Source organism: Rattus norvegicus, chromosome 7 (assembly GCF_021556685.1).
Source record: "Rattus norvegicus strain SHRSP/BbbUtx chromosome 7, alternate assembly SHRSP_T2T, whole genome shotgun sequence".
NCBI lineage: Eukaryota > Metazoa > Chordata > Mammalia > Rodentia > Muridae > Rattus > Rattus norvegicus.
The window spans coordinates 31,995,367-32,018,288 of record NC_141540.1 but is presented as its reverse complement, the minus strand read 5'-3'; the positions used below and the strand labels follow the sequence as shown (position 1 = coordinate 32,018,288).

Sequence of the window (22,922 nt, the reverse complement as noted above, 5' to 3'; positions counted from 1 at the left end):
AACACCGAGTCACTGAAAACAGAAAACTGTTTGAAACGGACAGAAACGGGTTCCATCTGGCAGCAAGCCCTGTATCAAGCAATATAGCAAAATATCTGTGAGCTCTGGGGGAGCAGGAGAGTGCAGCACACTGTAATATGAGGCGGGCTCATGAGGGGGATTATGAAATGAAAGCCTAGAGAGTTATCTTTCTACAAAACTTGGCATTCCTGAGGTTTTAATTAGAGTGGGAACTTAAGTTTCACTCTATTTCAAGATTCATTTGGAGAAACTGGAGATATTCCAGCAAGATTTGGAAAAAAAAACTGATTAACTGGATAGAAAACAGAGTTAAGATGTAGGCCTCCTAGATCTTAGGAAGACATGGCTGAGCAAGGTGACTTAATCACTGTGGCGAGGTAAACGCAAGGTTCTGATCCTCATCTCCCCTGAGGACTAGACATCCAATGCTCTGAAGAACAGACATGGAGAAATAGGCTCTATGGACACCCAATGCATTTCCATTTAGAATCAGGAAAAAAATTGGTTGAACCGGGGAAACATGCTGAACCAGGACCTGTGGGAAGAGGTTGCTACCCTGGAGATCTCTAAATGTAGGATGATTACCATCTGCTTTGGAAGGCTTGGCTAGAGGCAGGGGACTGGACCTAAGGACCTCTTGGCTTTCCATCCATCTCTGAGTCTGTGTTTAGAGGATTGCGGTGACTAAGCACCCCCATTCCTCAGGAATCCTCCATTCCCATCACAGGACAGACCCAACACTGTCCAACTCTGAATGGCTTCCCTTGGGAGGAGCTCAATTGTTCTTCTCAGTACTGGAAGGAAACTGATAGTGTTGCTTCAGCTGCTTCCCTTCTGCAGCCCCCACAGAGAGAGGCCAGCTTTTGTCCTGTTGGGGCTCCTAACATGTTGCAGCAGGCGCTTCTCCATCTTGTGTGGGATTAGAAGGTGGGTGCAACTGGACATAGTCATGGGTTGCCAGATCTCCGAGACATTTGAGATCCAGTTTGGATCTATCCCCTTGTTTCTCAGACTAAGAATTAAAAAAAAAAAAAAACTCTCAAGGAATTCAGCTGGTTCTTTCTGCATTGGACTGAATTGTAAACCCCTTGACCCACAAGATTTACTGTTACCTGCGTCTGTACTTTAGCTAGGAGGAAATTTTTTGATGAAGATGAAGGGCCTAAAATCCTATCTTTGGTAGCTTAGCTAGAAGTGAGACAGTGAGAAGGGAGAACACACATGCTAGTAGAATTACCACCAGCATTGCTGTTATCCTCAAATACAAGGGAGGCATTTGAACCAAGGGCATTGAAAGTCCTACTGCCAGTTGCAGTATGTTATATTTCTATAAAATTATGGTTTCAAAAATAATAATGGGTAGATGTTCAATCGATGGCCCAAAGGATGAATTTGCTTAGAAGATCACTTATGTGATTGAGTCTCTCAATCTTTTTGAGACTCTAAAATGGTTAACATTAATTCTAATTTATTTGTTCTGAAAAAGGTTGTATGTGGGAATGATATGGTGTGTGTGTGTGTGTGTGTGTGTGTGTGTGTGTGTGTGTGTGTGTTATATGCAGTTAGTATATTCAGGTACTTGAAGAAACCATAAATCTTCTTTAACTGCTCTCCACCTTATCTTTGAGGCAAAGTTTCACACTGAACATAAAATCATTGGTTCAGTTAAGCAAGGTTGGCTAGGCTATGAGCTTCAGGGACTGTCAGTCTCAGTCACACCCCATACCCCTGGGGCTAAGGTTATAGGTACCGGCTGGCACACTAGGCTTTATACGTAGGCCTTGGGGATCTGGATCCTTCTGTAGCAAGCATACTACCAGCTGAAGTTCTCTCCCCAGACCACTTTTTCTATTGAAAGAGTTATTTCCTCATGTCTGCTGAGTGCTCTAGAAGCTTGTGCTGTAATTGTTTCCCGTACAGTGAAGCTTGTAAATCAGTTCTTCTGTGATGCCCTCTTTCAGTGTTGGCTTCCTATCCCAATGACCTACAGGGATTGTCTATTACTAGTGGTTCAGTGTCTGGAAAATCAAAAGCAACATCTTCAGCTACCAATGAAAGCCAGGTTGATCCAAGTCAGGTCTTTAGACTTGCCATTTCTTCCTGTTTATCCGGACTCAAAGTCTGAGAGCCATGTGTAACGTCTTTCTACAGGAGAGCTACCACTCCAAGTCTTCTGTTATAGGTCTCGTGACCCCTTTATACTTTCTACTGCCTCTTTCAAAATGTCAACAACCTGTGATTCTCCTCCTTCCAACTTCTTCCTACTAATTAAGTGGATGAACTTAGGGCAAAGGAGAGAGGTGATGGGATGCCAGTCCTAGAAGCCAAGAGTGGGAACAGGAAGACTCAGATTGAAGTAAACACCCCAGAAAATGGAGAAGGACCATAAGCCATAGTAAGTAGCTACTGGACAGGGCTGTGACTTGAGGAGAACGATGTGTGGTTTAGCTTTGGCTGTATCATTTACCTCACATAAGAATCGTATAATATGGGCACTGTTATTTGCTTCAGTTTTTATTGCGAATACTGAAGCTTAGAAAGGTTTAATGATGTGTCTCTAGAACTGCTGTCTATTAAATGGCTAAGCCAGAACTCAGACTAGGATCCTTCCAAGCACCAGTTCACTCTACTACATTACTTCTTCCCTTAAGGAGACACTTCTTTTTTTTTTCTTTTTTTTTTTTCGGAGCTGGGGACCGAACCCAGGGCCTTGTGCTCTACCACTGAGCTAAATCCCCAACCCCAAGGAGACACTTCTAACTAGTCAATGGAAATGACTAGAAGTCAATGGGAAGATTGTTCTGCCTCTTAGAACATTCTCTAAAAGTCATTTAGCATGAAACAAGGGGGAAAAACCCCAAAATCCTGGTACACCTCTTAACCACTTACTTGACATGGTATAATAATGTTTAAAAGGTACATTTTCCTTACTTTTTTATAGTGACTGCCCATGTTAGTTTTCTTGGCTGGATCAAGAGGATGAATGGAAAGGAATACCAGCCGGCATCCTGAAAATCCTTCTCCCCTATTCTGTACAATTTCTATTCATTTTTTGCATATTTCTGATCCCAATAATTATTACTTATATCTTCGGGAAGTTTATTAGCTTCTTCTGCCTGGTTTAATAGCATCCAACAAAGATGGGGAGGAAAGGGTAGATGAGGATAGAGACACCACACTCTCTTAGCAGCTGCTCATTTGCTCAAATGCATCTGGTGAATGGATAGGGTGTGAAATTACTCAAGAAACACAGCTGTCGGGAACTTTGGGAATATTTTCATGCCCAGGTTGATTTAAAGCCAGCCTCACATGCAGGCTGAATTATAAGAGTGATAAATGTGATCTGAACATCTCTGCCTGTGCTAGTCATCACCAGTTGTCCCATATCATTCCTCAGGAACCTGAGAAAGAGGTTTTGCTTCCATTTTTTTTGACAGCTTTGGAAATGGTTTGGAAGTCACACAGCTCAATAAATGATGTAAGTAAAAGATGTAAGTAGAGACCTGTCTAACATGAGAGCAGCCTCAGACTTTACAGTGCCTCAAGGTTGGGTACCCAACTCATATAACTTAAAGAACCCAAGGAGATTTACACTTACAGCTTTCCTACCCTTCCTTTTTCTGTGATAATAGAATTACTATCTTCAGATGACTACATTTCTCAGCCTTCCTTGCAGTTAAGTTTGACCATTTTCACAAGTTCTGCACAAAAGAATATAAGAGAAAGCATCGTATAAGAGCTTTGGGATTCTTCTTTAAAAATCAACTAGAAACCCTCCCTACCTTCTGTGTGTGTCCCAATCTCTTCCCTTCCCTTTCCCTCCCTCCCCTCCCCTCCCTTCCCTCCCCTCCCCTCCCCTCCCCTCTCTCTCTCAACTTTCTTTTGGGTATAGCATGATTATAATGTTGAATGCCCAGCAATCTATGGCCATATAGGTGAAGAATGTAAAACAGGAGGATAAAATAGAAAGCCAGAAAGAGCTGGATTCTTTATATAAAAAATACTTTGTTGTTGTTGTTGTTGTTTATCTTGTGTGTTGTGTTCATATTTTGTGTGTGTGTGTGTGTGTGTGTGTGTGTGTGTGTGTGTGTGTGCACGCGCAAGGGGTGTTCACATATACCACAGCACTTTGTGAATGCTGAGGACAACTTTGTGGAGTCAGTTCTCTCCCTGCACTCTGATATGGGTCCTGGGGATTGTCACAACATCAGGATTATGGGACAAGTCCTTCTGCCTGCTGCCTCACTAGCATAATAGCTGGATTCTTTAGGATGTTATGGAGCAGAACTGCCTTGCATGACATATAATTCAGCAGTACCAAACTGTGGAGCTTAAAAATTACAGATGAATAATCATATTTTCATCTTATTAAAGCTTGGACAATCCCAAGACACTCTTCCTTCTCACCTCTTGAATGAAGAAAGGAACAGATGACTGGGAAGCTATGGGGCCTCAAATGGCACCATTATATCTTTAGACTATTAAATTAGGATGGAAATTCTGGAAAGACATACAATATACATGAACAGAGTAAAAGGAGGCACAAAACAGGTGCTTCTGGGGCAGGCTTTATGCTTCCCAGAGAAAGGGATAGCAATCACCATTCATTCATTCATATACTCACTCATTCATTTATTCATAAGGTCACTCCAAAATACTTATTAATAGTATACTACGTCAGGAATCATTTTCAGTGGACTAAATAGTAAGGAAATTTGAATGTATGTTGATAAAAATTATTTTTTAGTTTAAAAAATTATAAACTTTATTATAAAAGACTTGTAAATAAATTAAAACAGAACACCCCCAAATTTACTGGACCTCATGTCTATCTACCCCCATGAACATGCCATAATTTCTTTTAACCTAATTGCCTTCCCACAGAGTTAAGCTGCTCGTCAATTTAAAAGCAGCAGTCATTAAAAACGCAAGCAAAACCATGGGTTACCCACCATAGTTAGGGCACAGTTTCCCAATGCTGTGCACTGTGAAAATGGATGGGAAAGCAAACACTGAGATCCTCAAGGAGTTTATGACTCAGTTATGAGAAAAGTAACCCATAAATAATGACAATACAAAACAGAATGAAGTTAAATGCCTTAACAGGTGCAGGCGAGAAAGGTTCTGAGAAGGAACTCAGCTGAGTCATTGTCCCACTGGCTAGTATGATCCTACCCTGATGTGCTATCCTGTTTGCAGAATAGGGGCGGCTGGGAAGTTGTTTCTGGTCCCCATCCCTGGAGACATTCCAGCACAGGCCTCTTTCAGGATCTGGAGGAAGCAACTTCCTTCTCTACAGACATATTTTATGAGGAGAAAGGTCATTTCCAACTCCTTAATTCTGAGGTTACTGGTTTTTATTTTTTTAAATTTTGTTTTCAGTTTCCAATGTGTGTATCCTTGGTACAAGGTACCATGTTACATAGGCATCTTTTCTGTACGCTTATATCGTTCTTTGACAGTATTTCCCACTATACCTTTCTCCTTCCCCTTCATCAGACCTTTGTTCCTCTTGCCAGCTTAGATTCTACTCTGGTGTCAGATGTACATTCATGAAGTACCTATGTAAAATGTAGGAACAACAAATGAGAGAAAACATGGTATTTGTCCTTGAGACGTACTTAACTCTCTTCATTAACCCCAACTGTATTCATTTCCTGACAAGAACATACCTTACGTGTACTGTGTGCACACCACGTTTTCTTTATCCAGTCTTTGTTGTTGAGCATGTAGGTTGAGTTCTGTAACTTAGCTATTGTGAGCAGAGTTGCAGCAAACACTGGTATGGAATGATCTCTATGATACATTGACTTCATTGACTTGAGGTCCTTCAGGGGAATACCCTCGAATGATATAGCTGAATCTGATAAATCTCCTTTCAGATTTATTGGGAGCCTCCATCCTGACTTCTACAGTGTCTGGATTGGTTTACATCCCAGTCAGCAGTACATAAGGGTCTCCCTTTTCCACATCCTGGCCATCAGTTGTTTAATTTGTTCTTTTAATAACTGCCACACTGGCTAGACTAGAACAAATCCACTTCTATTTTTGAAATGAACTCTTTACATGACAAAGAATTCGAAAATGCCACCGAGATCAAAAGCCTCAGTTGCTCCAATAGAATAAGCAACTTTTGCCATGAATGAAAACAAGCCACTAAATAACGTTCCACGTGGAGACGTCTCATTGGCTCTGAGATTAAAGTAGTCCTGATAAAGCATTGATTATTTGGGGGTGGTAGTTTCTCCATCTCCTCTTTATACTTCATTTGAAGGCTATGACTAACCACTCTCTATTTCTCTATATGAGCAATACAGATAAAGGAAAGATTTGTCATTTTAAGAAATTATTTACATATTTCGTTATAATTTATTTGTTCCTTTGAGTCAATATTTCTTGATACTCTTAGCTTCATTTCCCCACATGTCCATACTTTTTGGTGGATATAGCTATCTTTCCATCTACTCACCTACTTTTGACTTATCCTGTTTAATTTTAATCATACCTTGGGTAGACTGTGGGAAGAAGGGGATTGACTTAATTTTCTTTCAAGCCTCTGGTTACTAGAGTTAGGATTGGGTTCTGGGGTAACAGAGTCAGAATCTTATTCTATTGTAGTCAGTGACTCTTAACAGTGTTTAGAGATAAACAGAAAGGGGTTTAGTAAGATCACAAAGAAAACAAGCTGGTAAGAAAACAGGACAGGGTTAAAACACTCCAAAGCTGTATCGAGTGAAGTCAGTCTCCTGTAAGGAGTTTTATCAATGGCTCCCTACACTTAGTCTAGCTTGTATTTTTTCCAGAAATCATGCAGACAAACCACTGAACTTTCTGATTGGGATTGACTTTGTCAGTAAGTATGTCTCAATCCCCCTGACTAAAGATAGATAAAGTCTATCTTCAAGGATTTGAGACGACTGCTCTCAGTTCAACATCCCTCCAACAAATTCCGTGAGCATTACCAGTCGCCATCATTGTCTTTTTTACTTGTTTACAGAGCATGGCAAATGTAACGTTTACAAAACATGATAAGGAAGTTCCTACTTCTAAAAGTTTTAGATCAAGGTACAGAAAGATCTTTTCTTGACACTCACAGAATCGAGGGCCTTCCCATGACAAGGATAATGCACTCAGAATGTTCCAAAGTACACAGGACAAGCAGGAGCAAAATGTCTGATGCTAGTTAGAGACCAACATGCCTCCTCTGGTGAGGTGGGATATAAGGAACAACCAAGAACCTAACCTGCACCTTACAGTGAAGCTTCTTCACCACAGGAAGTTCAAATCAGTTCCTACCACTGTGGGCTTGCAATAGCATACACCATAGGACTTCATAAGGAGAAAACGAGAGATGAAGAAGATGGGAGATTGGTCATGTGAATATACCAATCATTGGGGTGGAAAGAATGCCTAGGAAATATACTATGTATCTTCCAATCAGAGGGTCCCAGCAGACAGGACTCATGCCACTCTCATGGTCCTGTAGCACTGCCCACCTGTACTTTTCTAAGCTCTGAGCACCGATAGCAAAAACCCTGTCAGCAGTTCAGCATCAGTGTTTGCTCCATAGGTGCTCACACATCTATGCATGTATCAGTGCTCACAGTGGCACATCTGGAACACTAGCTGTTAGATCAGTGTAGGCCACTTGACAGCCTTACTATTGACATTGACTTGCTGAGCTGGGACCACTTATGGCAAACCTTAAAAGAAATGCATGTGTAAGAGGTGATAATTAATTTTCTACTGAAAAAATCTATAGAGCAAAGTATAGAGACAACTATGTGCAAAGCGATTTGAGGACAGGCTCCTGAAAAAAGAAAGAAAACTGCAAGGGCCTTGCAGAAGAGTTAGTTTGGAAAATGCTAGATAGGCAACACATCGTACCCTGTGAAAACTTGTGACTTCAATGTGAAAAAAAAAAAAAAGAGGTTTCAATTAAATTGGATGTTTTTTAATCTCCCTCAGAGTTGTTCAGTTTTAGGGGTTGTGAAGCTGAGAACTTTATTAGGCTGGAGGAAGCCTTCTAGAAAATCCTGGAACCCCATAGCCCTTGGTTGGTGAGACAAATCACCCACGGGTGGACACAGTTTTGCCTTTAGAAGCATTGTGGTCAATGGCATTCTTTTATGTTCATGGGTGGCTAAGCCTGGAATGGTTATACTTGGTTGTAGCCCAGGAATGCCTCTGCTGTGCCTTTCCAAACTCGTTTTTGTGGGTTATAGACTTTAAGGAGTGGGAGAGTTCCCTATAGGGCTCAGCACTTCTTAGTTACTTATTTATTTGTTTTGGACTTTTGTTTTGAATTTGAAAAGGTAATTGAAACACTCATTGCAATAGTAAAGCACTTTGAAGCTCAGGCATTCAGCCTAATTCAGAAACTTTTAATTGTGTGGTCTTTATGTGCTAAACATTGTCCTGAATTCTGAGGCTATACAGAGGAGTAGTAGGCCACTGATTCTGGCTGGATGAAACTTATGATTAAATGTATACTTAACTCTATTACAAGTATATATTGGGATTTTTTTCTTCCATGTACAAATAAAGAGATACCTGGAATATGAAGACACTGCTTCTTGCTAATGGTGTAATAGATGGTCTCAGCCTTAGGTGTTACCCAGAAAAGGGACTGAAAGAGAATGCAAAGATCTGAAGACGTGAATGTCACCAGCACGGTGGGTGCCTAGTTTGGTTGCCTGGGTGTAGGCATCAGTGGTCACACTTAGACTTCTATGTTCTCATAGGTGTTTGTGTGTGTCTGGGTTTCTCGGCGCACTCACTTGGAACGATAATACTTGCTGTTTTACACAGGTGGCTGAGAATGCAGTGTGCGAATGATACACGGAGGTGTTTAAAACAGTGCCATGCATGCAATGAGAACTCAGAATGTGTAAGTTATTATTCCTCAATGTAAATGTTATTCCAAGTTATGTCTTTGGCTTATTTTTCCCTCCCCAAACCCCCCTAGTAGGTAGACTATTGCCAAGATGTATCATATGCCCCAGCCACGCATTCCATAGAGTGATCTCTAGATTCTCCATCACATTCTCTCTCCAAAAGAAATCTCCATTCACCAGATCCCCATTCTACATACTAGCTATGGATTTCAGAGAAACACAAGGATTCTCATTGTATATAACAGAACCTGCCTTCAGAGTAACCAAGCCCAAGACTGACCTTTCTGAGTGAGTGTCTAGGCTTCTCCTGTATCCTCAGAGAAGAGCACATGCAACAGGAAAAGGGCAGACCCATCTTTCTGATATTCCTAGATTTCCCTGAAAGATGACAGCAATACCAAAGGAACAAGACAAACACATCATCTGGTCAATGGCATGTGCCAATGTTTGACTTCACTGAGTCTAAAGGCCATCTCCACTTTTGTGAACAAGCCAGGGCTTGGCACTCTTTCTGAAGCCTCCAAGCACATTCTAGGACAGCTTATTTAAGAATAATTTTTTTTAAAAGACCTCACATCCTCAATTATGAAAACTGTTCATAGATAGAGCCAGATAAATGATTCAGTGGAGGTGAAAGATTGCTCACCAAGAGGCCGATGAAGTTAGAGGTCAACACTGAGTATAAAGTCAGGCTATTGGATACAGCTCAGACATCTTACAGGGATGACAAGAGGGTGTTTTCTGTTTTCTGTTTACCTAACAGTCTGGGAACAAATTGGTGTACACAGGCTCGTGTCTTCACATTCCACTGAGTCAGTCTGCCATTAATGTAGTGCTTGGCAGGGAGGTTGAGGGCTGGCCACACAAGGACCTGAATTGCTCCGTCACTTCAGATCTGGCAAAGCCTAAAGAATCTTGGATCAGGGTGTGGAGGGAGGGTAAGAGAGGAGTGGAGGCCATGGCTCCAGCCACCCACAGAGCCATTTCTAGGTTTTGATTAGGAAAATGCTAGACCTGACAGCCTGAACTTAGAAGGTCCAAAGGTATTTTGACATTTAAGAGGAACGAAGGGATCATGTTTCAGGGGAATGGTCTCATTTGGAACTTGTGACTCAGAACTTGAATGCATAGCAAGTGCAGTTAGCAGAATGCCATTGCTGTGTCTCTGTGTTACACAATGGCACGGCAGCATTCCTATGAGAGCAGAACCGTTTCAGCAATGCCACTGGGAGAGAGAAGTCACACACAGCCACCTGTCCAACAGTTCTCAGAACTTACGTTTAAAATGTTTTACATATGTCTTCATGTGTTCGGAGCGAGGTTTTTCCAATACTCAGTCAGTTTTGTCATGGGTGATCATTGTCTGTCAGGAAGTGAACTTCCAACTGATGAATTAAATTCGTTTACAAATTTCCCACAGTGAAACCAGAAGAGGCCAGGTCAGGTGTATAGGAGTTTTCCAAAGGGATCACTGCCCAGTATCTCAGCCCTCACCTCCCAGCTACTTTTATCTACCGCCCCTCCTTTAATGCCCCATCTGGGATAGCTAGAGTCAAAACCTTAACGGGCCAAGGTGGATCGACTTGGGCAAGATGTCCTGTCCCCTTATCCTAGCAGAGAGGAGATGCATGCCACTGTAGGACAGAGGCATCCTGCTGTTTTGTCCTCATCCCAGGGTGACCTCAGCAGGCAGCTTGGATCGGAAGCTGCCATTTCTCACCCCAACACTGGGAAAAGATGACTCATGGACACCAGTAGAGGATAAGGAACTGGCAAACCAGTGATGGAGATAGAAAGTTGTGATCACTCCCGATAACACTCCCTTCAGAATGAAAGGAAAACTCGGTCCTTATTTAGCAAGTGACCAGGTGCAAGAAGTAGACTTTGCCTTTTTTCTCTCATCCCTTGGTCAGGTTACTCACTACCTAGAAGTGCTTAGAAGTGCTTAATGGGTCCTTATAAGGACCTGCACGTACACGGTGAGTTGGCAAAGAATTGGGAGACTATGCTGAATTCTAAACTGAAAAGAGAAGAAAAGCCTTCATTTAGGGAAAAGTCAGAGAGAAACGAACTCTGGAAGGAGCAGGCATATCAAACCTGTTAGCATGTAATAATATTTTGTCAGAGACTCTTCCCTTGTTTCTGTTCGAGTGTAGACATTCTGCTACCATTAATCTTCTAATCAGATGGGAACAAATCTATTTATAATTGACATAAATGACAGTCTTATTTATAGTTCTCCTTCGCCTTCCATGTTTCTCTGTGGGAGATTTTCCCTGAAACGAAAGCCTAGTTTTTTTTTTTTTTTTTTTTTTGGAGTTTTTTTTTTTTTTTTCTGAAGTAACTGTATCCCAGAGACAGCCTTGATCATTTCTGTAGCCCGAGAGATGTACGTAATTAACCTTTTACCCCTACTCAAGGGGTGGTGGAATGTGCAAAGGACTGACCAATGATATAATGCCTCCTATTTTTGCCCTTGACTGACATTTTAGTCAGAAGAAATAATGCATGATCCCAAATAAGAAATGATAGATCCCAGGCTATCATTTCTTAAAGGACAATGAAAAGTGCATGACTATCAGCCAAGCTAACCCACTTTCTGCTTCAATATGTCTTGTAGTCTAATTCTCCTTCAGTTCTGAGAACTTGCTATGCAAATAATATCTAGAAGGTAGTAGTGAGGCTTGAGTCCCGGAATTTCGGAACAACTTCACAGATGTCATGTCATATCACTTGGCAGACAGGTGGGATGTTCGGATCCCTGTTTTAAAGGGAGAAAAATTGCTTGAAGTTTCCCAGCTCAGAGCCAGCTACTTCAAAGCCCTTCATGATGACCAGAGTTCTTAACCTCAAGTCAAGAGTTCCTTTTTATACTCATTGTTGATTTTGGTTGTTAAATAACTGTTACTTCGATGTATACAGACACTTAGATCTGGGTCTCTGTTTAATTCAGGAAAATTATTTTTATGCGTTGAGATATTAATGCCTGTGCACTCTCCATCAAACCCTATTTGTGTTGTGGAACAGAGATCAGTGGAGGTGGGAGGGAGACCTTATAACTCTAGGTAGAATTTGGATATTAACTTCATGTTGGAAAGACTGGTCTGGCAAGTTCACAAAAAGAAGGATTCCTAGGCGATCTTTTCAATTCCAACTTAGATCAACTCATCCACACCCCATCTCTGGCCTCTTTCAGGAGAGGGAGCACATTAGTATTCTCAGAAGGAAGATGCTTTACCTTACATTTAAACATCAGTGGATGCCCTTACATGATCATGTATAAAGACAGCAAATAAAAATTCTTGATATTGAGTTGGAAATTCAGCGACATGGTTTGGAGGTAAATAGAGAGAAAGGCATACTGTTTTAATGTATCATTTAAAATACTAGGCCATGGTACTTATTAAAGATCATTTTTTAAAACCTGATTGACAGACCTCACAACAGACTTTTGATACTATGATAGGTGCCTATCAATGGTGCTATTTAGTCTTTGGCTTTATTCATTCAGCTCACTAACTCTATAAAAAATAAATAATAGTTTATGAAATATTGCCAACCTTATTTACATTTACAGTAGGGACTTTCTGCTTTTTCTACAGCCTTTTATAGTTGGCCACTTGAATCAAATTTCATTATGTTGAATTCATTTCTGGAACATGAAATTGACTCTATAATCTTTATGGTAAAGAGCCTATCTTTCCAAGTCCTCAGGGAAGGTGAGGAAGAGGGTCTGTTTTATGGGAGGCACTCCAAAACTATAGAAATAGATATTTTGGGATTTAGGAGGCAGAACTTTTGCATTTCCTTTTTCCTGCGCCATTTATGGTTTACCTGGCATTGACTCAGTGCTCAGCTCTCAGCCGGGGCCCTGGAGATAGACCAGTTCCTATAATTCTAAACAAGTTGCTCCTTGTGAGGCATGCCATAGTGTTTTAATCTGGAGATTATAGCAAGCTTCCAACAGAAAGGTTCACATTCTATTTACCTAAATTCCCTCAGCAGTTTCCTTTTGATACATCACTCCTCACTTTCTCCTGGAAAATGCCTAAAAGTCCAGAGGGATCATCCAACCTGGCCATGTCTGCATTTTAAATGAGTTACTGTCTTCCTATGGGAATGCGCTACCACTCTTGGCCTGTGGGGGGGTCCAAAGAAAAATGGGTAACTTAATGAATTCCATGCAACATTAGCATACTGTATACAAGGAAGCTAGGGAAATCTTACAGAAATTAATTAAATATAGCTCTCTTTCACCTTCGACAAGCTGATGAGGGAACACAGAAACACTCTCCAACAAAACAGCATCAACAAAAACCAACCCCCAGCCTCCAAACCTCAATCACGACACATGAAATAGAGCACCTTATAAAGGCCTCTAGAGTAATACTATCGTTTTCTTGTTTCAGCAGAAAGTTGACCTCTACCAAAAGGCTTTACAAAGGAGCTTACATTGGATAGAACAAATGCATAAACAAGACCTGGTAGTAGGTCATGTAGGTTGGATGTTGGAAGATGTAGGGGACATTTGTAGACCCAATGACCCAATTGATTTAGTGGCTCTTTGACTAAGGCAAGTCATATTGAGAAGTGAAATGGGCCAGAATAAGACAGTTGAGAATAGTGGAAGTTTAGGTGAGGCAGAAAGGAAAAGACGTGTCAATATGAAGAGAGTTGTCCTTCAATTAATATTGAGCCCAAATTGATCCTGTCTAAAAGTAATTCAGGGGCAAAGGTGAAGCAGAGACTGAAAGAATGGCTGACCAGTGACTGACCCATCTTAAGACCCGTCCCAGAGGCAGGTGCCAAGCCTTCACACTATTAATGATGCTATGTTACTTGAAGACAGGAGCCTAGCATAACAGCCTTTTGAGAGGCTCTACCCAGTAGCTAACTGAGACAGATGCAGATATCCACATTGGATGGAGGTCAGGGACCCCTGTGGAAGAGTTAGGGGAAGGATTGAAGGCCCTCAAGGATATGGCAACCCTATAGGAAGACCAACAGTGTCAACTAACCTGGTCCCCTGAAAGGCCCAGAGATTGAGCCACCAACAAAAGAGCATACATGGGCTGGTCCGAGGCCCTTGGCACATGTGTAGCAGAGGGCTGCCTTGACTGGACTCAGAGACAGGATGTGCCTAATCCTATAGAGACTTGATGCACCAGGGTGGTGATACCAGGGGGAGCTTCCCTATTAGAGGCTAAGGGGAGAGGGGATGAGGAGAGAAAGTCTTCAAGGGTGGACCAGCAGGGGAGGCAACATTTTGGGCTGGAAATAAATAAATAAGTAAATAAATAAATAAATATTGGCAGATAGTTCAGAATTTAAAAAAAACATGATCTCTTCTAAGAAAAATACTTATGAAGACTATATCCAATGTATAGACTGCTGGTTTGTGGGTTCCAATGTAGGGAAACCTTAAGAAATGCAATCGGACAAAGTCTGACAATAGCCTTCCTTAACATGCCTTGCTGACAAATTAGAGAATTTGGGCTCAATTTATTTAGCCATCCATAGTCACCGGAAAGTTGTTTAGGAAAGGAATAAAGTGATTAGAACTGTGTTTATAAAGATTAATCTCTTGGGTGGGATGGCTGGTGTCAGGCAAGATTGGACACAGAGCAACATAGAGAAGGCTGTTGCAATAGTTTTGCTGAGTGATGAGGAGGCTCTGAATGGTGACGGGACTGGATGGAGGGACACATGTGGAATCTTCCAGTGAATTGATAACAGCTGTTCTGGATCTTGGTACAAAACAAACTATAACGCCACAGCTTGCTTTGTGTAAAAGAGTTGGGTTTGATGGTCTGTACTGTCCTAAACACACTGGGTGATTGCATAAACGGTCCATTGAATTGGCTGGAAACCTGGCCTTTTCTGCTTGACAAGGCCAGTAGCCAAATTCTCCACTTGCTGTTGAAGGAGCATCCCTTTGATGATCTCTAGTTATTAAATGTTTGGGATTTCAGATTTGGGTTCTTCTTTCAATCAAGAGAGCTTGATATTTTACAAATTCTGGATGACGTATACCTTTGGTATGTCTGGGGAGAGCTATGAAGTTGTGCAAAAGATAAAGTCAGTGTGGTATTTGTATGAATCAGCGGAAGTCAGCTGAGTGAGTGGGTGACCGTACAAAGACAGTAAGTGTATGATGGATGGAATGAGAGAAACGTGGATAGTTCACATCCAAAGGAATCTTGCATATCTCAAGTGGAAACAGCCTGGGCCCGTGCTAAAAGCAGATGAGTATATAAATGAATGAAGCAATCCTTCAAGGACACCATGGTCAGTGCTGGGCTCACAGTGCATATACTGAAGGCTGCAGCCAAGGGATGCCACTTGGGCTTCAAAGCAGCCCCTCCCTCACATAGTATGTCAGCTTATTTTTCAAGAGACTGTGTTAATTTTTGCTTTCATTTAGGGTATTTTGATTTTTGCAGACATACACATATTACAGCAATTGATGTATGTTGGATTGGTTTTGAGTGGTGACTGGCATCTTGTGAGATATGCTACCAACTCCACGAATGGAGTGGTTGTGCTTACTTTTAAGACTCTTGTTGCCAGCACGGGGCTAAGCAGAGCGCATTCTATAAATGGTGAAATCAAGAGACAGAATCCGAGACAGAGGAAATATCCCTATGTGACTTGGGTTATTAGATTGATATTTAAGGAGTCCTTGTAGCACAAGACTAAGTCTTCTGTGAAGGCAGGCTTCATTTTCTCATGGATCCTGTTCCCCACAAAGCAGGTACCCAGTGTATGATTCTATAGCGAGGCTGGTGGTTGCTGTAATTTAGCTACCATGGGTTTTTATCGAAGTGCCAAGTAAAGGTGAATGAGAGAAGAGTGCTAGCAGCCATGAAAGTACACAATTAACGCCATATCTAACTGGACCTTTTAAAAACAGGACTAAAGAGATTTAGATGCAATGTGAACTGCTTGTTCCAGATAAGGCTGCAAATATTATTTCGTCGCTATTGATTCAGCAATATCATTGTATGCAAATGGTGTGACCTGGCTCTAAACAGATCAAATGTAACGTTTTGGTCTAAGAGCACTACCAAGATCCTAGATCAAGTATCGTCAAGGAGTTTCAAAGAAGCTTAAGGAAAGTGCATGTGAGAAAATGTGGAAGTTGTAAAGACTGTCTACCCCCCCCCCCCAAAAAAAAACAGAGAAAAGAGACCACCATCATCCATTTCCAAGGCAGAATGCCTTGGCTAATCTTGTTCCTATGGCAAACTTGATTATTTCGTTGCCTGGATTTATTTAGTTCTCAATAGGTCCAAGATCTTTTAACTGTCAGATGCAAAGCCACTCTTTTGTTTCTTTCTAGCCTCACTTTAGGGACAGGAGTTCAAGCTAGCTTGCTCTCACCTTTATTTACTCCGCTACAGGACCATATCCTCAAAACACTGTAGTGTGTGTGTGTGTGTGTGTGTGTGTGTGTGTGTGTGTGTGTGTGTGTGTGTACCTGGTCCTGTATTACTATGCTCATGCAGGGGATTTTTCATGCTCTAGAATGGCTCTGGGTAAACTTGGATATCACCTTGAGACACAGTTTTAAAGTTTATCCTTTGTCTTCTGATAGGTGACAGAAATATATTCTTCTCATTTTCAGTCATTTCTATTAAACTGAAATAGGAACCGTGAGGGAACTAGTCAGCTGAGACTAATAGAAACCTAAGTATCTGACTGGCATAAAGATATGGAGGCAAAAATGGAGGAATGAAACGCATGCGCTTGCTCAATGCACGCATATAATATACACATCTAAACAGACAAATGCAATGTATATATACAGACACGTGCACACGTGCACACAAGCGCGCGTGCACGCACACACACACACACACACACACACACACACACACACACAGCACTGCTGCTGCTGGGTTATTTTTGAAAACTGTAACTCTTGAAAAAGAAACTGGCAAGATCTTAAGGTCTTGGAGCTTAGTTCCTGGCCCTGGTGACAGGTTTCAAAATTGCAGCCACAGCAATTGGGAATTCCGATTTCTAGTTCACAGAAAATCAGGCCACAGGGTTATCCTTAGAGCATCTCTGTGTTTCCTCAGTGGAGAAACCACTAGCTTGAGCAAATAGGAGCTACTGCCTTGCCTTCCACATTGGTAGAGATCCTAAGCAGGCTTGACCTCAGCATTCCTGTTCGGCTTCAGTAGAAGCTGAGCAGTGCTTAGTTTTTACTATTTTTCTCCTGGACTGAGTGTCACAAGTTATTTTCTAGAACGAGTTCTCTCAGGCCCCAGTGTGCATAAAATCCCCCCCCCCCAGGGATTTAGTTAACATGCAGGTTTGAGATTGGGGGGGGGGTGCTAGGGAGCCCCTGATCCCGCATCTCTATCAAGCTCCTAAAGTGTTTTGAGCAGCCTCCCTCCAGATCGACCTTCATACACCAAGCAACATTCGCATGCATCTTTAAGAGCGTTTGCTAATCAAACACACTTGACCCGATGGAAACACGTGGTTGTTTCTTGATATAAAACACTTTCTATATCTATCAATCAGATTGATTTTTTTTCCCCCTGAGGAGATAGATTTCTCTGTTCTTTAGTATTGCTTTTTTTTTTTTTTTTTTTTGGTTCTTTTTTTCGGAGCTGGGGACCGAACCCAGGGCCTTGCGCTTCCTAGGCAAGCGCTCTACCACTGAGCTAAATCCCCAGCCCCTAGTATTGCTTTTTTTATGTGGTAGTGATAGTGGGGTCAAAGTTATTTATCTTGGGGTTGGGGATTTAGCTCAGCGGTAGAGCGCTTGCCTAGCAAGCGCAAGGCCCTGGGTTCGGTCCCCAGCTCTGAAAAAAAAAGAACAAAAAAGTTATTTATCTTGAAACCAGTCACCTACCCAGTGACTGTAAGGCTCCAAGCGCCAAGTGCGCGCTTCTGAACGAGCTAGAAATAATTCCCTCTTTGTCTTTAGCTTATACACCCAGTACTTTTTGGCATAGTCACTGGCCAATAGCTTATCTATCAAGATAAAATTCCACAATCTCATGCACAAGCATTATCATAAGCAGCCAGACTTAGGGCACGGGCACTTTTCAACATCTTCCATTCCTACAACTTTAGGACTTTCAAAGTCTACCTTAAGGGAAGCCTATTGTGTGACCATGCCCTTGAGGACTGAGATGTGTCCTCCAAATCTCTGCTCTGCACTAGGAGGTGAGGACCAGCAAGAAAGAAGTAACCTCTGGACGCAAAACTCTCTCAACACCCAACTGGAGAGAGTGGAGCTCACTAGCATTTGTGTCTGTGCTGCAAATACAGCCATCGTTTTTGTAGGGAACACTCGCTATGCCTGACACACACAGTAAAATGGCTGAGTCCATAGGGAGGAACAAGCTGCAAATGGTTTCCGTCTGATCTTGTTCTTTTTTTCTTTTTTTCTTTTTTTTCACTCAATAGCCATTGATCAAGGCTGCACAGCCAAGAACAATGAGCCAATGAGCCAATTATAGTTTTATTCCTCAACCATATTGGTTAAGAGTCGCAGCTAAGATTTGTTGTATGTTTCAGGAATGGCCAAGCATCCATATGGAGCAACTATTTGGCGCCATGGCAGCCGACAAAACCAGGGAAAAAGGGGACAAATTATCAATTTCTCGCTCCCAAATTACCCTAAGAAATTATATCCATTTTCAGTAGCTTTGCCTTCAAATGTTTTTCATTACGTGAATCACCGTCACCTTCTGCCAAACTAAATAAGCCTATGAACAACTGGAGACTTTAATGGAAAGAAATGGAGAACTCAAAATGCGTAGGAAAATTTAAGCTTCATGGAAGACTGGAAAGTCAAGAACGCAGCAACTGTGTCTTCTACACCTTTTCTTTAGGTACCTTTTATCAGCAAGCAATAGAAAATGCAGTAACTAGGCAACCAGCTGACATTAAACTGACTCAGGAAAATTACATTTTTTACCTTTTCTCTTTCTCTTTGAGGCCTCCAATGTATCAAACTTCTAAGGCTTAGGAAGCCATCTTTAGTATAATATAGTCCCACTGATGGAGAAGAAAAAAGACCAAGTAAAGTTGGTTCATAGAAATTGGAAGAAGTGCTTTCAGAATGATTAAACACTTGGAGTTTCCAGGACTATTCTTATTCACTAACCAGAAAATGTGACCTAGTTGTTCATGGTGTGGACTTAGACTGTAGTCAGCAGGACTATTTTACGTGACTTTTTAAGGTTCCACTTAATGGGCCTACTTGTTCAGGAGTTTCTTGGGACTGGATGTAGATAAGCAGTTTGCTTTTCCCAGCAGTCTGCTTTGGGGCCTGGTGCACACCAGGTTTTCTCTCCTCTGATTGCTATGTGTGGTTCTTCATAGCTCTCCAATCCTTCAGTTCTGTTTGACCAATAGAACCTTATTGTGGTGTGTGTTTGCTTAGAAAAGGCCCTCCAGCTGTTCTATGTATCTTTCTGCTTCTATGCCAGGGTTCACTTTCCTGGTCTATAATAGCTTCTAGGAAATGAATCAAGAGGTACAAGAGAGAAGAATGGGGTATAAGTTAGGGTTTTCAAACTTGGTAGGACATATGGATGAGGGTCTAGAAGGCTTTGAAAAGTTCATGTTGCTGTAGTCTTGAGCTGACTGCTCAGCTATGAGGAAAACCTCGGAGTTGGTAGTTTAAATAGACCTGAGAACTGAGTTCTCCTATCTCTTCGGTCTCAATACACACTGACAGTAGTAGCCAGCAGAAGGTCAGGGGCCTATTCTGGGGATGGGGAGAATGAAATAGATTTTTGGAGTGAGGTTTTCAATTTCAACTCAGGGTTTTAAGACGTGTTTCAGGCTGGCAACTGTGGCGGTCAGGAAAAAGAAATCTATGGACATGTAAATCCCCTGAGACAGAGAAACCACCTTGTTACTGGTGCACATGATACAACTCATACTTTTTTTTTCCTTTTCTTTTTATCGGAGCTGGGGACCGAACCCAGGGCCTTGCGCTTGCTAGGCAAGCACTCTACCACTGAGCTAAATCCCCAACCCCACAACTCATACTTTTGATCACATTAAAAGTCATGCTCAAACAAAAAGCTGCTTTTTAAATCATTGTCTGAGTCTGACAATGACAATGACAAAAGTAAAACATACTTAGGATGGGCCACTTGACAGAGAAAAATACCTTTCAAGACTAGAAATAAATCCCCTCTGCTGAACGCTGTGCTTTGAGGCTAAGCAGAACTCACTAATAGCTGACAGGAGGAAACGGACATCTTGTGCCTACATATGCTGCCTCAGTGACTACCTGACTACCTCCTAGGGAATAAAGTCTCTCAGCAGCCTCGGGGTGGTAATGTGATAGGCTTCATCTCATGCTTGCTTCTTCCAGCAAGAGAAAATAAAAACTGATACCCATTGAGCCCTCTAACCAAGCAGTAATTAGCCCTTGGTCATTCTAAAGACAAAGAGATAGGTGAGAGGGAGATGGCAGTGTTCAAAAGAAGTTTGAGGAGAGTATATGGTGGAGCTAACCTTTCTAGATTATAATTATCGCAGGAAGTTTGGCAGAGATTGAATGATTGAACCGAACTGTCAGCCGTGAGTAAGGACAAAGGCAAAGTGTCTCCTTCAGTGTGTTAATCAGTGACGTGTCTGGATAGCCTTTTTAGTTTCAGAAACCCTTCTGTCCTTGAGTCTCAGAGCAGGTCTGAGGCATACTATTTTTTATTCATGTTTTATGGTGAGGAGTGTGAGGCTCAAGATCAGACTTCCCCAAGACCACAGAGTTGTCCAGTAGGGGATATGGGCCCAATTCAATGTGAAATTGCTGACTTTCTGGTCAATGAGTCTGATGATGCTCAGATAGGAAAAACATATAAGGGAGGAGAAAAAGTGAAGGCTAGAGAGGTGATTTATTATGGGTCTAAGAAAGGAACAGGCATAGGCACAGAGGTGCCAGTAGCCAGCATCCTTGACACTGGCTTCAGGTGATCTCCCTCTAACTTCTTAAGCCTACAGATTTGTAGTGGGGCATTTCTTATGTCCTTACCTCTCTTACCAGAACTGAGTGTGTCCTATAGCTGTAAGTCAAAAAAGGAAAGCCTGCAGAAGCCTTTTAAAATAGCTTCTAGAAAGAGTTATATGTTTTCATAGGAAAGTTTTCCTAACTCCTTCAACTCTTCTCATCGCTTGATTCGAGCAATGGCCATCAGCTCCTGAATCAGTGACCGAGGCCTGAGCCCATAATCCCTTCAATTAAGGGAGGCTTCCTAGGCAGTGTGTTATCTTTAATTTTATGCATGATTTTGTTCCACTTTGTAAGTTATTTCTCTTCTAGAGACTTTTCTAGTCCAGTAGTTCTGAATTTGGGGGAGATTTAGCACCCCCCCAAACATATTAGGCAATCTCTGGGTTTATTACAATGGGAGAATGGAACTCCCGGCATTGCTTGTAGCCAAACATACTTCTTTGAACCTACTTTAATGTACTGGACAAGGCCCCTCCTTTCAGTAGAAGTTACCAGACCCCAAGCATCAGTAGTCCTGCAGCTGAAAGTCCTATTACCAGTAATATTGCCAGGGAAAGAAAGGGCTCTTTAAGAATGAAGCATGATTTCAAAGCAGGTTACCTGGCCTCATACATGGGCACAGAGGAGGAATAGAAGAAATCGCAGAGTCCACATTTACTCCACACTTCTAACTCTTGTGCTCCTTTCCCCCAGTTTCATGGATAATCAGAAGTTGGCTCCGTGCAGTTGGCTTCAAACGGTCTTTCTAAATTGCTTGTTTCTGATGAAAGACCCATTTCACCAGAGTAAATGGCACCGAGGTAGTGCCATCTTCCCAGAAACCCAGGATTGCTCGACAGTTCTTATTCAGGGTAACCAAACTTTAGCCTAAACATGCGCTTCAGGCAGCTTTTCCCAGTACTCCATAAAGCGCACAAAGAAGGAAATCACTAGACATTCGTAGAGTATCTGCTTAAGAGTCTGAAAAAAAAATATCAGGTATAAATTTCTTTTGGCACGGAGAAACCTCCAGGAAAAAAAAAAACAAAGCTAATCCTCCCAACTCATGAGGCTGTTTCAGAGTTTCTGGGAACACACAGCTTTGGTAAGTCATTCAAAAGTGGTTCTACCGAAGTTGACATTGGAGAGAGTAGCCAGAGACCAGAAGAAGAACATAATATACAATAATAGTCTAAATTACACCGTAAGTAGATTTCAACGCACAAAGCATATCCGAAGCCATCACACCCCATCCACATCTATAGGCAGGTGGATGACTTTAATTTCTAGTATTTCTGCCACAAGGGAGCAAGTTGTCAACTCTCAGGTGTGCTTATTAGAATGCAGGGTCCCCTGGGACTGCTCGTTTGCATGCACTTGACTTGAGCACCCTGTGTCCCTGCTCATTTGAAGTCACCACGTGATTTCGCACAGGCATGATTAATCATGCTAAGCAGAGGTAGGCTGCACTGGGATTAGAGAACAGAATCCACACATCTCCTACTGCCTCTAATTAGTTATGTGACCTTGAACACATCACTTCTCTCTGGGTTTCTGTTTTAGTACGGGGGAAGATTAGTTTTCAAAAGTTTCCAAACTTGTAGGAGCACTTGATGTTCCTTCCTTTCAACAATCAAGTAGCTTTAAAGGGAGATAGAGGTGTGTATATTTGATCAATTATCACGTTCTTAAGTATCTTCCTGGGCACTTCAGCATAACTTGATTTTTCCTTTTGAAATGGAAATTTCTATTCGTGCAGCATGCCCGAAGACCATTTAAAGCAAAAAGTTTTAATTTAAAAGGCTGTGTGGTCTCTTCTGGGTTGCACAATTTCTCTTTGTGTCTCTGCTCCTGCTGATCAAATATTGCAAAGACATTAATTACCTTCGGACCAATACAGAGGGCCACGTGCAAAGGCTCTGGTGAATTGCATAAAGCAGTATGACCGATGTAAAGCAAGGGAAGGGTTTTTCTTGGGATCCAGGGTTCAGTGGAAAACTAAAAGGGGCAGTTATGCCAAGAATGAAAAC

General features: G+C 41.8%; 1 protein-coding gene and 1 long non-coding RNA gene across 11 annotated transcripts in view; one reads left to right on the top strand and one right to left on the bottom strand.

The window, feature by feature from the left end:
* Positions 1 to 22,922, top strand: part of LOC148004605 (uncharacterized) — a 91,633-nt gene that overhangs the window by 26,362 nt on the left and 42,349 nt on the right. For 2 of the 3 annotated variants that reach the window (XR_015624570.1, XR_015624572.1), the window contains exon 2: positions 8,833 to 8,911. The exons of the other annotated variant lie outside the window; for it this stretch is intronic. This is a non-coding gene — a long non-coding RNA (uncharacterized LOC148004605). The remainder of the gene's footprint in view (positions 1 to 8,832; positions 8,912 to 22,922) is intronic. 3 annotated transcript variants of the gene reach the window in all.
* Igf1 (insulin-like growth factor 1) overlaps positions 1 to 22,922 on the bottom strand; it is a 79,073-nt gene that overhangs the window by 43,117 nt on the left and 13,034 nt on the right. The window lies entirely within an intron of this gene.